This window comes from Anopheles funestus, assembly GCF_943734845.2.
Source record: "Anopheles funestus chromosome X unlocalized genomic scaffold, idAnoFuneDA-416_04 X_unloc_1, whole genome shotgun sequence".
Lineage (NCBI taxonomy): Eukaryota > Metazoa > Arthropoda > Insecta > Diptera > Culicidae > Anopheles > Anopheles funestus.
This window is the reverse complement of record NW_026045038.1, coordinates 5611-21044: the sequence shown is the minus strand read 5'-3', so window position 1 is coordinate 21044 and position 15434 is coordinate 5611. Positions and strand designations below refer to the sequence as shown.

The 15434-nt window shown below is 33.5% G+C and overlaps 1 long non-coding RNA gene across 1 annotated transcript; it reads right to left on the bottom strand.

Annotated features, from left to right (window-relative positions):
* Nucleotides 1–7443: 7443 nt before the first annotated feature.
* On the bottom strand, nt 7444–12080 carry LOC125772714 (uncharacterized). Its single transcript, XR_007419584.1, has 2 exons — nt 10821–12080; nt 7444–10708 (listed from the first exon to the last, which is right to left on the bottom strand). It is a non-coding gene; the product is annotated as an uncharacterized LOC125772714 (long non-coding RNA).
* Nucleotides 12081–15434: the final 3354 nt, after the last annotated feature.

The window sequence follows — 15434 nt, the reverse complement described above, 5'->3', positions numbered from 1 at the left end:
CCAAAGTTGGTAAAAAATGGATGATTTTGGTCAAAGTTGATGGAAAATGGATGATTTTCTTCAAAGTTGGTAAAAAAATGGATGATTTTAGTCAAAGTTGATGGAAAATGGATGATTTTGGTCAAAGTCGATGGAAAATGGATGATTTTGGTCAATGTTGATGGAAAATGGATGGTTTTGGTCAAACTTGATGGAAAATGGATGATTTTGGTCAATGTTGATGGAAAATGGATGATTTTGGTCAAAGTTGGTAAAAAATGGATGATTTTGGTCAAAGTTGATGGAAAATGGATGATTTTGGTCAAAGTTGATGGAAAATGGATGATTTTGGTCAAAGTTGATGGAAAATGGATGATTTTGGTCAAAGTTGATGGAAAATGGATGATTTTGGTCAATGTTGATGGAAAATGGATGGTTTTGGTCAAACTTGATGGAAAATGGATGATTTTGGTCAATGTTGATGGAAAATGGATGATTTTGGTCAAAGTTGGTAAAAAATGGATGATTTTGGTCAAAGTTGATGGAAAATGGATGATTTTGGTCAAAGTTGATGGAAAATGGATGATTTTGGTCAAAGTTGATGGAAAATGGATGATTTTGGTCAAAGTTGGTAAAAAATGGATGATTTTGGTCAAAGTTGATGGAAAATGGATGATTTTGGTCAAAGTTGGTAAAAATGGATGATTTTGGTCAAAGTTGATGGAAAATGGATGATTTTGGTCAAAGTTGGTAAAAAATGGATGATTTTGGTCAAAGTTGATGGAAAATGGATGATTTTGGTCAAAGTTGATGGAAAATGGATGATTTTGGTCAAAGTTGATGGAAAATGGATGATTTTGGTCAAAGTTGATGGAAAATGGATGATTTTGGTCAAAGTTGATGGAAAATGGATGGTTTTGGTCAAACTTGATGGAAAATGGATGATTTTGGTCAATGTTGATGGAAAATGGATGATTTTTGTCAAAGTTGGTAAAAAAATGGATGATTTTGGTCAAAGTTGATGGAAAATGGACGTTTTTGGTCAAAGTTGGTAAAAAATGGATGATTTTGGTCAAAGCTGATGGAAAATGGATGATTTTGGTCAAAATTGATGGAAAATGGATGATTTTGGTCAAAGTTGATGGAAAATGGATGATTTTTTTCAAAGTTGATGGAAAATGGATGATTTTGGTCAAAGTTGATGGAAAATGGATGATTTTGGTCAAAGTTGGTAGAAAATTGATGATTTTGGTCAAAGTTGATGGAAAATGGATGATTTTGGTCAAAGTTGATGGAAAATGGATGATTTTTTTCAAAGTTGATGGAAAATGGATGATGTTGGTCAAAGTTGATGGAAATAGGATGATTTTTTTAAAAGTTGATGGAAAGTAGATGATTTTGGTCAAAATTGATGGAAAATGGATGATTTTGGTCAAAGTTGATGGACAATTGATGATTTTGGTCAAAGTTGGTAAAAAATGGATGATTTTTTTCAAAGTTGATAAAAAATGGATGATGTTGGTCAAAGTTGATGGAAAATGGATGATTTTGGTCAAAGTTGATGGAAAATGGATGATTTTGGTCAAAGTTGATGGAAAATGGATGATTTTGGTCAAAGTTGATGGAAAATGGATGATTTTGGTCAAAGTTGATGGAAAATGGATGATTTTGGTCAAAGTTGGTAAAAAATGGATGATTTTGGTCAAAGTTGATGGAAAATGGATGATTTTGGTCAAAGTTGATGGAAAATGGATGGTTTTTTTCAAAGTTGATGGAAAATGGATGATTTTGGTCAAAGTTGATGGAAAATGGATGATTTTTTTAAAAGTTGATGGAAAGTAGATGATTTTGGTCAAAGTTGATGGAAAATGGATGATTTTGGTCAAAGTTGATGGAAAAAGGATGATTTTGGTCAAAGTTGATGGAAAATGGATGATTTTGGTCAAAGTTGATGGAAAATGGATGATTTTGGTCAAAGTTGATGGAAAATGGATGATTTTGGTCAAAGTTGATGGAAAATGAATGATTATGGTCAAAGTTGATGGAAAATGGATGATTTTGGTCAAAGTTGATGGAAAATGGATGATTTTGGTCAAAGTTTATGGAAAATGGATGATTTTGGTCAAAGTTGGTAGAAAATTGATGATTTTGGTCACAGTTGATGGAAAATGGACAATTTTGGTCAAAGTTGATGGAAAATGGATGATTTTTTTAAAAGTTGATGGAAAGTAGATGATTTTGGTCAAAGTTGATGGAAAATGGATGATTTTGGTCAAAGTTGATGGAAAATGGATGATTTTGGTCAAAGTTGATGGAAAATGGATGATTTTGGTCAAAGTTGATGGAAAATGGATGATTTTGGTCAAAGTTGATGGAAAATGGATGATTTTGGTTAAAGTTGATGGAAAATGGATGATTTTGGTCAAAGTTGAAGGAAAGTGGATGATTTTGGTCAAAGTTGGTAAAAAATGGATGATTTTGGTCAAAGTTTATGGAAAATGGATGATTTTGTTCAAAGTTGATGGAAAATGGATGATTTTGGTCAAAGTTGATGGAAAATGGATGATTTTGGTCAAAGTTGATGGAAAACGGATGATTTTGGTCAAAGTTGATGGAAAATGGATGATTTTTTTCAAAGTTGATTTTAAATGGATGATTTTGGTCAAAGTTGATGGAAAATGGATGATTTTGGTCAAAGTTGGTAAAAAATGGATGATTTTGGTCAAAGTTGATGGAAAATGGATGATTTTGGTCAAAGTTGATGGAAAATGGATGATTTTGGTCAAAGTTGATGGAAAATGGATGATTTTGGTCAAAGTTGGTAAAAATGGATGATTTTGGTCAAAGTTGATGGAAAATGGATGATTTTGGTCAAAGTTGATGGAAAATGGATGATTTTATTCAAAGTTGATGGAAAATGGATGTTTCTGGTCAAAGTTGATGGAAAACGGATGATTTTGGTCAAAGTTGATGGAAAATGGATGATTTTGGTCAAAGTTGATGGAAAATGGATGATTTTGGTCAAAGTTGATGGAAAATGGATGATTTTGGTCAAAGTTGATGGAAAATGGATGATTTTGGTCAAAGTTGGTGAAAAACGGATGATTTTGGTCAAAGTTGATGGAAAATGGATGATTATGGTCAAAGTTGGTGGAAAATGGATGATTTTGGTCAAAGTTGATGGAAAATGGATGATTTTGGTCAAAGTTGATGGAAAATGGATGATTTTGGTGAAAGTTGATGGAAAATGGATGATTTTGGTCAAAGCTGATGGAAAATGGATGATTTTGGTGAAAGTTGGTAGAAAATTGATGATTTTGGTCAAAGTTGATGGAAAATGGATGATTTTGGTCAAAGTTGATTTTAAGGCTAAAGAGTAGAAAGAGCCCACAAGTTGGTAGGTGGTTCCCAGGTTGGACCATTGCTCCGCCATATTGAAAGTTGTATTGAAAACGAATGCGCGTTGCATAGATACAGGCGTTTTGCCGAAGCGTTGCGAAATGCTTCATTTTTTTTGTATAACGCTTGGAATTTGAATTAATCTCATCATATGGCGGTTAGAAATGATAAAATATTTTGGTTTTTTAAGATTTAATAAGAATTTCAGCGAAAAGGTTGTTAATAAATTATAACGAAAAATAGATTAATTGATCAGTAATACAGAATAGATGCCAAATTTTTTAAACAGATAAAAAATAAATAAATGACGATGTGTTTAATTCATTAATTAATGAATTATATAATTAATTGATTAATTAATTAATTAATTATTATTAAGCATTAATAAAAGTATTAAAGTAATGTGAAAATATGAGGTTAAAATGCTCGTAATTTTTGTAATTAAGTTTCATAATGAGTATTTCTGAATTTTTATACATGATTATATATATAATTATATAACATGATTTTATGAGCTCGACTTAACAGTTAAACTGTAAAGTGTACCAAATGTATCCTACGATTCTGCGTGTATTCGCGAAGGATTTGTTATAGATTTAGATATTTATATTTACACGATATAATTTTATATTTTAAACTAAAATATTCTACGTATATTAAGGAGTAAGTTTCTAACCCAGGTCTACTTAACGTTGTAATTCAGATCATGTTATGGTATTTGATTTTTCGTTCAATTAAAATTCTATGCCTCTCTTTACTCTCTCCTAGTTATCATGGAGTATTCAAATAATAGATTGATGCGCAATGCGGTTATTGCCTGTTCGAATTAATCCTCGAACCTGATTAAGTCGTTGATTGGTTTGAGTGAAAATGCTTATAACTGAAGCCATGGGACAAATATGTAGATTCATGCTTCCATTATGTTCATGGCATCCAGGATCCTAAAATTCCCATTCGTCCCGCCTCACTAGAAACATTCTAATTTATTTATTTTGTTGCCTAAACGGCGATTAGGTCCATTGGTGTATTTATACTTCTGAGAGTCTCGTTCACTACTTCACGACCATAAGCAATCAAAGACTAATTAGCTAATACAACATAATATTTTAGCTACAGGGGGTGGATAATAAGAGAATACCCCCAGAAAAACATGGCAAGATGTGTAAGTTTTCTATGATTTAAAGGAAATATGTTTTCTTATGGACCATAACAGTAATATGACTTTTATTTTGAGTTTGATTTTTTGGATCGGTATTTTTTTGTATTGCTTTCTAATACAAATTGCATTATAATACATCGCAGAAAAGTAAAATACATAGATATTTATGGTTTTCCACGAAACAATTACGTGCGCTTGTGAAGGTCAAATGGATGTCACACAAAACGCATGTATGTTTTTTGGCACAATAATATTTTAAAGTTTTTCTTTATTCGTTCAGAAAGACATTAGCCGCCTTTCACATACGTTTAATTTTGGTATTTCGTTTCGAAAACATTGTTACAATAATAATTGAACAATCGGTAACGATTCTTGTAGATGGGAAAAATATTTCCCTAGGTCGTGAAAGGTTTAAACAACGATTCAATTATTTTGATGAAAATTATGAAGTTAATTAATTAGTGTAACAGTCCTTGATGCCAAATTTTATCGAAAGCCTATTCGCTATTCAGAAAAACAAGACCTGTTGATTTTCTTTAATCTGTGTATTTGATGAGGACTTCCCTGTAAAAAGTTTTTCAAGTTTGAAAATCAAAATCATACCCCGGAAATCCGGTTGCAGAGTTGACGATTATTAGATTCAACTAACTAATCAAACTCGTACGAATTTTCGTACGAGTAACACTCTATGATTTTTTGATTTGGTTGATCCTCTCCCTAGCTTATCTCATAAATTAACCGTAGTGTCAACGACCAAATTTACACCCTCAAGTCTACGACCAGCATACCCGGGTATGCCATACATTTTGTATGGGGATTGGGACTTTTTCATCTTAAAGCTGTAATAATTCAGGCTGTATTGAATATTTGAATAATTTTGAATTTCGTACACAACTACATACATTAGTTTTCTTTCTTTCGGAATATAATTGGATTTTTTTTGACTCGTTTGTTATGGTTTTTTGTTCAACCTTTTCTAAATGACAACCACGTTAATATCACTGTCCACGGTAATATCATTGTCTATCAAAAATGATCGACATTTCACACAACGTGTTAATTACAACAAACAAAACAAATGTTAACGCAAACGTTAATGTTTCGCATTACAATTTTGCACTTCTATGCTGATGAAAATCTATTGTCATTTGCAATGTTTCTCGTCCCATCAATTTCAGAAGCACTTTCATTCTGCAAAGACTACAAAATTTGTTTCAGGACCCCACCACTGATTTTTGGTTTGAAGGTAATTCTTTTATCCTAATTTTTGATAAGGCAATCGTTTGAGAAAACTATTTGCTATGTTTAAGGTTTTACCAGAACTCTTTTATAGATCGTAAATTAGCAGTCCAGGGAGAGTTAGCGATGTGCGACAAAACTATTGACATAATGACGACAAGCAATGTTTTTCCATAATAATTCGCGTGTCCGATGATGGGTACGGTGTAAAAATGTTTTTTGGTTTATGGCCAGTGTTTACGGCTTATTGCCGGCGATTAGAATTGAATCGGGTATTGGGTGTGTGGTAATTTAATTGTACGTTGAAGGGTCTCTAAGAGAAAAATGTGGTTGCGAACATCGTAGCTTTGTCATGTATTCAATGAGCATCAAACAATATTCTCAATGCTCACTCGTAACCTGATCTGACTAACGAGCAAAATAGTAGTGAAGGTTTCAAAACTCTTAAGTTCCGTTCGTCATTCCACGGAACCGGTACCATGTCCTACAGGTTAGCGAAAACGACTGTAAACATTGATACCTTCGCCTACAAACTTGGGTTTTAATGGTATAGAAGCTTTAGTACCAGAAGGACCAGAAGGATCGTGCGTGATCTTCTTAGGCGTTTTATGATAGTTTGGTTTTTCCATTCAATCATCGCGGAAGGACGGCACGACGTTCCCACAACGCCGCTAAAATACTCAAATAGCATGAAGGAGCTACAACAATCTGACCTGTTTTACAAAACAGGCTTAGGCTACCGTGGAGTACTCATTTATTTTTTATTAAAATATTAATTTCTTTTTTTATTGTTTAACGAACAATTAGGTCGTTTTGCTTTGATTAAATATTACTAATACGAATTAATTAATGTCTAAGCAGGTCTAAAAATTCATACAAATTCATAATATTATTATCTTACGTTTTTCAATAATATGAGCGAGTAGAACGGACATTAAAATTAAAATTATGTATCTTTTGACACGTAAAATTTATTCCGACTGGTAATCGTGCACTGCTTAAACTGCGCAATGTGACCGTTCGTTTCATTTCTAGTGATGGATAACTTTGCGCTAAAGGTCAAGTTCAAGTTCAAGTTCAAAGAGGAAAAAGGACAGATAGCTATTTTTTGAGGGAAAGGCAGACAATGTACTTGTAAACAAATACGGCTATAGTCAGAGGGAAAAGGATAGCCATTATGACCTTCCCAACCAGCCAAACTAACATGCTTTCTCGCTTTCGCAGGTTTGATTGTTCATAAGACAGAACGAGATCCGTATCAAGTTCAAATCTCATTAAAGCGGTCAAACTTTTTTTCTTTGCATAAACTTTTAATACGCACGATTTATTCGTATTTTGGCAAGATTATGCTTTTAATATGTGTATTGTTATGGCCTTTGTTGTTTTATTTTTTTTCTTTCCATTTCCGTTAAAACATTAATTATCAAGCATTCAATGGTGCCGCAGTGTAGTCACTAAATGGAGGAAATATTTTTGAAATAATACTTAGCTAGTAAATACTGACACAGCGACATATTCTCTCTGATCACAGCTATCCCATCCTCCCACTTTTCTTACTCCCGCTTAATATGTATATAGGTATATATTTTAGTGTATAAGTTTAGCTTATACGCTACGTTGTTAAACCATACAGGTGAAACAGTTAAAAGAAATACATACGCAAATACAAATAACAAAAATATGAGCAAACGATCAATGATCAGACCATCGATTTAGCTGGCTGATAGATTGAAATTCTGCCTGAATATATTATTTATACAATGAGGTAAACGATATGTAAGGCCGATTTCGTAACGCGGCAACAGCACAGAAACAGCAATTGCAGCAAAGAACTGTAATATACATATTTATCATATCGGTATCGGACTCTCGATGCTTTTGAAATAACAAAGCAAAGGTTCGTGCTGGAATCCCAGTTGTGCAACTGACCACTAGCGGATTTGGTTTATTTTATACTAAATATTGTAATTGTGTATATGGTTTTACACAAGTTCTTAAGCATCAAATGTATCCTATTCATGTGTTTCTATTCACTTGTAATCGTTACTGATGCATTTTTTTTGTTGGCAGCTAATTAAACATTGCACGTTGGCCATCTGCAGGAAGAAATAAAAAAAAACATCTTCCAACTAGTGGCAAACCAAATACGGTTTTTAACAAGATTACACTAAGAAAAATAAAAAAAAATCAAGTCTCTCGGGTTTCTGAGAACGAGGCTGTCAAAGTCAAGATTTGTGAAAAAATCATGTTTTTTTTGGCAAACTTTAAAGCAATGTAATTTATTAAATACGCAATCGATTTTGATATTTTTTGTGATTTAGAATGAAAATTCAATATTGTTTATGCATATATGTTCATGTTTCTGATTTGTGCAGAATTTAAGCTTAAATTTTGAAACTGTTTGCAAAAAGTCCGTGAAAAATATCATGTTTTTAAACTTTGACTTGAAACCATTCTGGGAGTTTTGTCGATTTGCGTCCTCTCATTAGTACCCCATAATAGTGTAACATGTGTACTTTCATGTAGTAAAGAGATATTGTGCGAAAGTTTGCGAACGCGATTTTTATGACAGTTTTTTTAAACTAACTTTTTTGAGACCGGGTACATAAAGTACTGGGCGTCCCCATCAGACATCGATTTTGTTACAGCGATTTAGTCTGAAAATATTTATCATTTTCTTTTGTTTCGCCTTTCCTTTTTTAAGGTATAATTCTTGATATTTTCTCAACTTGTACTCTATTTATAGTAGTGTTCCGTATTTTGTGTTATATCCAGATACGTGTGTTCCTAGTGTGGTTAACTGCGCTTTTTGTAGTGGGCTGGCAGTCAACAGATGCACATAAGTACCTGCTTACATACTTTAGGGTAACACATAAAGTTTAATGGTATGCCCGGAGTAGAGTTCTAACAATATTTGAAGGAGTTCTATATCAGATATGATTCCATTAGAAGTATGAGGTATAATCCGTATCTGTAACGCGTAATAAAAAGTAAACCGGCATCTCAACAAGGCGTCATCATATCTACTTATCTGCCCAGTTATGCATTATTTTTCGTGTGTGTATATAGATGCATAAAAAATTACGCAGTTCATTCAAACAAATATCTTTAAAGTGTCAAGGTGGTGTCGATTACCTACAACGATATCTATCAACATTTTCATAGTGACAAAAATTTAGCTTGGAATCTTAACTCGGCCCTGAAATTTATTCAAAATAAAGTTAGCATTGAATAAAGTGAGATAAAAAAGGTTTCGCATAAATTGAATAATATAATATATTCTATTCAAAAGAGTTTTGAAAAGAACAGAAGAAGCAAGCTGCGTTTTTTGAAGTAATCCAGGTTGTGACTGGAAACATAATTTGATATTAGTGAATACACTAACGATCAATCTCAAGCAGGTCGACCAAATGAAAAGTTTAATGATTTGTGCTTGCGGAATAAGCGTCGTCGTGTTGCTGTTGAGTGTAGTAGTGATATAAACGGTAATGTAGAAAAAGAATTGTACACAGTGCGGAGTTTTGCACGTAAAGAAAAATGCAACCAAAACATCTTGTGAATGTTTTTGATATCAATGAAACAGCTGATACTCATGAAGAAGGATTATCATGTTTTATAGGCAATGGTTTTACCCAATCTCAATATGCGAATATTTATGAGGTATTAAAAAAAAGTTTCCTTCTTATGATTGCATATAAGTTTTAAAAAAATCTGCAACAAGTGACGAATTCATCAGTGTGAGTGAAACTAAGGCTAGTGTTAATTTTCAAGCCCTAGAGAATCCTAACGCGAAATATCAAACTGTGCAATAAATATGTTACTATGTTCTTGGGGAATTGATGGATCCAGTGACCAATTGGAGTAGAATTTGTTAAAGAAACAAAAGAAAAAATGTTAGAGAGTGTAAAAGAAATTTATGATCAAATTATGGGCATAATGCCTCTGAAAATATGCTTAACTGATACAGTTGAAGTGATAGTGTCTTTTAATTTTTATATGAGTCTGATAGATGGGAAAGTGTTAGCCTATGTTACTAATACTCCATCAATGCAAACTTGTTGTATATGTGGCGCTAAGCCAAGCCAGATGAATAACTTTAATGAAGTGGAAAATGGATTTTGTGCTAAACCTGAAAATTTGAACTTTGAAATTTCTCCGTTACGTTGCTGGATGCGTTTTTAGAGATTATAATTGATATAAAATGCCTTCTACTGTTCACAAAGTTCTAGCCCATGTCGATGAAATTGTCATGCATGCACCAGCACCAATTGGGGTATTGGGAGAAGAAGCAGCCGAAAGCTGTCACAAATTTTACAGAAGAGACAGACGAGAGCATGCTAGAAAATGTTCAAGAATTCTCAAACTAAAGGATATTTTTATGAACGCTCTCTATTCATCTGATCCATTAATCAGTTCAATTTCGCTACTTACAAGGTTGAAAACTAAGAACGAGTCTGACTTTCCAGATGTTAAAACGTTTTTTTTTGTTACTAAATCAAATATTGAAACAAATTTGCAAGCATTAGTATGACCACACGGTCGCATGATCAGCAACATCAGGATCTGAGTTCTGATAGCGATTCACAGGACAGTGCAAGGCTTGGAGAAGTTATGGCTGTATTAGATACATTAAATATAAGTTTTGCAAATGATATAATTGTTAGTTTGCATCCAATGAACTCGATTGAACTATAATACCAGTGTATATCTTTAGATGTTGTTACAATACCTGGCTTAAGGACCAGGCACCTCCATTACGGTAAATAACAATTTTTTTCAAAGGTACCTGTGATCTCGATATTTTTGCCTGGCTAAATAGATCCTTTTTAGCCACATTAGCCAAGACACCTTAGTCGAGACACACTAGCCAAGACACCTTAGTCGAGACACACTAGCCAAGACACTTTAGTCGAGACACATTAGCCAAGACACCTTAGTCGAGACACACTAGCCAAGACACGTTAGTCGAGACACACTAGCCAAGACACCTTAGTCGAGACACACTAGCCAAGACATTTTAGTCGAGACACATTAGCCAAGACACATTAGCCAAAACACTTTAGCCAAGACACGTTAGCCAAGACACATTAGCCAAGACACATTGAACTTGATACGGATCTTACACCGAACCGGCTCTGTAGCAAAAACCCAACTAGCCATATCAACAAACCTTCTCGTTCTGTCTTATGAACAATCAAACCTGCCAAAGCGAGAAAGCATGTTAGTTTGGCTGGTTGGGAAGGTCATAATGGCTATCCTTTTCCCTCTGACTATAGCCGTATTTGTTAACAAGTACATTGTCTGCCTTTCCCTCAAAAAATAGCTACCTGTCCTTTTTCCTCTTTGAACTTGAACTTGAACTTGACCCTTAGCGCAAGCGCATCACTAGAAATGAAACGAACGGTCACATTGCGCAGTTTAAGCAGTGCACGATTACCGGTTGGAAGCGAGCAAGGATATATAAAATGCAGCGTCAGTTCCTGTAGCAGATAAGTTGCACATGGTTTTAACATTTGAGTAATAAATTCTACGAGTAAAAAGATACATAATTTTAATTTTGTTGACCGTTCTATTAACTCATATTATTGAAAAGCGTAAGAAAATGATATTAAGAATTTATACGAATTTTTAGACCTATTTAGTCTTTAGCTAATTCGTATCAGTAATACTTAATCAAAGAAAAACGGCCTAATTGTTCGTTAAATAATTAAAAAAGAAATTTATATATTTTAATAAATCGCATCTAGTTCATCCATAATATTTTCTCCTGAGTAATGAAATGAGTACTCCACGATAGTCTAAGCATGTTTTGTAAAACAGGTCAGATTGTGCTTATGCATTTGCTCGTTCATACTATTTGAATATTTTAGCGGCGTTGTGCGATTGCCTAAATTCGTCCTGCCCTGCTTCCGCGATAGTTGAACGGAACAACAAAATTATCGTAAGACGCATAGTACAATTCATTTCGAAATGTTCACCATCTACAACATACACATATTTTGATTAACGTTTTTACAAAAGTCATAAAAACTTCAATGATAAATTTTACATAGTAAACAATAGTGATTAAAAATCAAAATGTGATAAATATTCATATAAATTTCATAAAAAGTGATTTTTGGTAATTTTAAATTCATTATTTAAAATTGTTTTAATAGAGTCCATATACAGTGCTATCAGTTTCTATGGCCGCACCCCAAATTTCTTGGGTTTCGCTATTTCAAAGGATAATTTGTTCGTCAATATAGGAATTTTATTATTAAATTTATTAAGTTATTAAATTATTAAGTTATTAAAAAAGAGGAATTTATCACATTTTTGATCAATTTTATACATATTATTTTTTTTGTTATTTTTGTTAGTATATTTAATTTGTTGATATTTTTTCCATACGGTTTTATTGTTTTTAAATATTTTGTTGCATTTTCTGTACCTTTCATCACCTGGAAAATTCTTGGAAAAAATGTCAATATGACTTAAAGTACTGCGGTAAACGAAAAAGAATAGAGCATGGTTGAAGTGTTTAGGCACAAATCTGTTTCAATCTGTTTCATTATGAGAAATTCCAACGCGAATCGGTAGATCGGATAAAGTAATTAGAAATTACTTAAAAGATCCTGCCAATTATGGTTTAGCAAAACGAAACCAAAGAAAATCGAAACTACGCCCGAGGGACAAAAGACGTATTCTGAATTTGGCAACCGATCAACCGTTTCACTCGCAGAAATAAAATTATCACTGTTATAGGTTTGATTTTCTGTAACCGCTTATGTGCGGTTCTGAAACTGAGTTTTATATTTCCTTCGATCTGTTATACTATTTCTTACATTTCTCGCCCCTTTCTGCTATCTCAATCTCACTGACTTCTGGATCTTTACTGGTTCTCACTGACTTCTTTACTCACTGGTGGTTTTATTTGATTTGACGATCTCCGATCTCGCCGGAGCCTGCTTCGGCCTGTTTCGCCCGACAGGCGCGTCGAACGATTTCGTCGCAACAACTGTGCTTACCAGTATACAGCGAAACTATTCGCACTGTTTTAAAAAACAATACGAATGTAATTCGTTCTACATTGAATGGGATTCCAAATTTGACACTGGTACACAAACAACTACGAGTGACTTACGCAAAGAAAAACGGGGCACGTTAGAGGAACACGGTATGATTATCGTGATAATTTAATGATAAAGAAAAATTGTAGTGGAGATATACCAACTACAAGTGATCATTTCTCACGAAAATTTTTACCTTGATGTTCCAGTTGGGCTAAATGGCTATTGGCAAGATCTTAGGAAACATCCTCAATTCTTTTCCAAATAAAATTTCGGTGAAGAGTCGATAATGGCGTGGATAGGATTTTTTTCGAGAGCAAAAATAAATTTAACTTTTACGCCGTGTAAAATGAATCTCTTCAACAGTAATGCCGTGCTAACAAGCTGTTTAGTACTATTTATTTGAAAAATCTCAGGAAAAAGGACGTGCTCCAACAAGATAACTAAAAGTAGCTGTTTCCGAAGCATGGGAGTATTTAGTATATCGAATACTGAAAAATTTGGTTCACCACATGCCAAAGATAGTTTTTCAAGTGATTAAAGGTGCAGGAAATATCAATAAAATATTTAAATAAAAAAAAACAGTGAAACATACACCGAAGAAAGTAACAGTGAATTAAATTCATGGTTCAAATTAAAATTAAATATAAAAGATCAAATTAACAAAAAAAAATGAAATAAGTGGAGCTACTCGCACGATAAAACTCATCAAAAACCAATCTTTGGAGGGATAGCAAAAACCCAGAAATTTGGAGTGCGGAAGCTTATAGCACTGTAGTAATGGTATGGAAAACAATAGTTATGATGTTATAACTCGAGCAACATTTTGGAGAAAAATATAAAAAAATATGCAAGTACGTTTGCATTGCATTTTACACAAATCATGTGAACATTGTTTTTTTGTATCTCTTCAAAATTTGATTAATTTCATGAGAACCATGCGAACATGTATGAATGTTCAATAAACCCACCTTTTATTGTCCTCTTTGAAGGTTGCTTGTTATTTAGTGTCCCACCGAGAGGAAAGTTAAAAGTCCTAGCTAGGTAGGTACTTCTTGTTTAGGGTGCAAGAACAGCGATAAAACTTAAAATATTATTTGAGCTACAACTATGATAACTACTACAACATTCTGAACGTGTTAAAAAATTAGATTTCCTTTTCGACAAGTTTTTAGCTTTCGCTCTTATGTGACAAATGCAATTAAATGTGTTGATAATTCCTTTCCGAATGACCGAAGAATCAAATCACTCTGAACATCCACAGCGACCGGTAAACGAAATATAGTCACCGGGATTAAAATTTCCAACATTTTACTTGAGATCCCATGTTTGGTATCTATTTTGTTAAACTTTTTCGTATTTGAAATTCAAGCAGTTTTTCTTAGAGTGTTTGAATGCGATAAATGAATGAAATGGATAAAACGCTATTTAATAAATGCATGGCCAAAATCAGCAATTGAGCATGAACTGGTGCGACCAGCCGAAACAGTCTGTCAGTCTAACAGTCACCTTTGTCACTGATTAATATGATAAGATTAATACCCTAGTTCTGTACCAATAATTTCGAGATTAACACGATAGTAGAGCCTATGTACTAAAGCTGTAAAAAAATAATCTAAATTCACACCTAGAAAGTTTAAAGCGATGCATGTTTCTAAATTACTTTTTCATGTTTTGCAATTTAAAAATTCGGTCTGAAAGTTGCTATCCATGTTTTTTGTTTAAGCGTTAATTTGATCATAGGGAAAGGAACGGCCTGTTTAGAAGTACCGGCTGTAATTTTCCCTATAAAAAAACGCTAACAGATCCCATCCAGGCCACTGCATTGTTGCAAAACTGTCCATTCAGGAGTGGTAGCTATAAGTGCAAGAAGGCCAGTACCTTTAAGATTATTGTATCTTAAATACGAAAATCTTACCAAAGCTTGAAAATCATTACTAATGACTAATTATTTGCTGCACTCATTTCGCACTGCCAGCACATACTACTTGATAAATGCATTGCATAATGCATTGCACTGCCAACACATACTAATTGATAAATGCATTGTATAATGGTAAACATTCAAGAAACAATTAAAAAATCGTCACGCCTTGCTTGGCCCCAATCAAGGAAAATGTTCTTAAAATCGTAGGCTAATGGAAATTGGTTGAAAAATACAATGAAATGTGTTAATGCAATAAATAAAATACAATAATAATAATTTAAAAAAAGATGGGGCTGCCCGGTGGTGTATGTGATAAACGGCGCCGGTTGACAGAACCAGGCTTCAAATCTCATCCGGACTATCCAAAAACTGACTATCCTGTTACGTGGTAAAACAAGTCTTGATACGACCAGGCCGTTCTAACCGAAGAAAAAAAAATAAGAAAAGCTGATAATAAATGATTATCAATTAACACCTAATATTAAAAGTATGTGTAGTGTAATCTGTCCAACGAGCAAAAGCACAACATGGAAGCATTTAAAACAAAAAGGATTCAAGCTAAAAAGTCGACCCTAAAATTATTTTTTTACTGTACTGTTTTTTACTGTCTGACCTGGGTCAGTCCTGACTAGGCTAGCTTTGCCCTCTACAAATGAATTTTAATGGAGGAAGTAGTGAT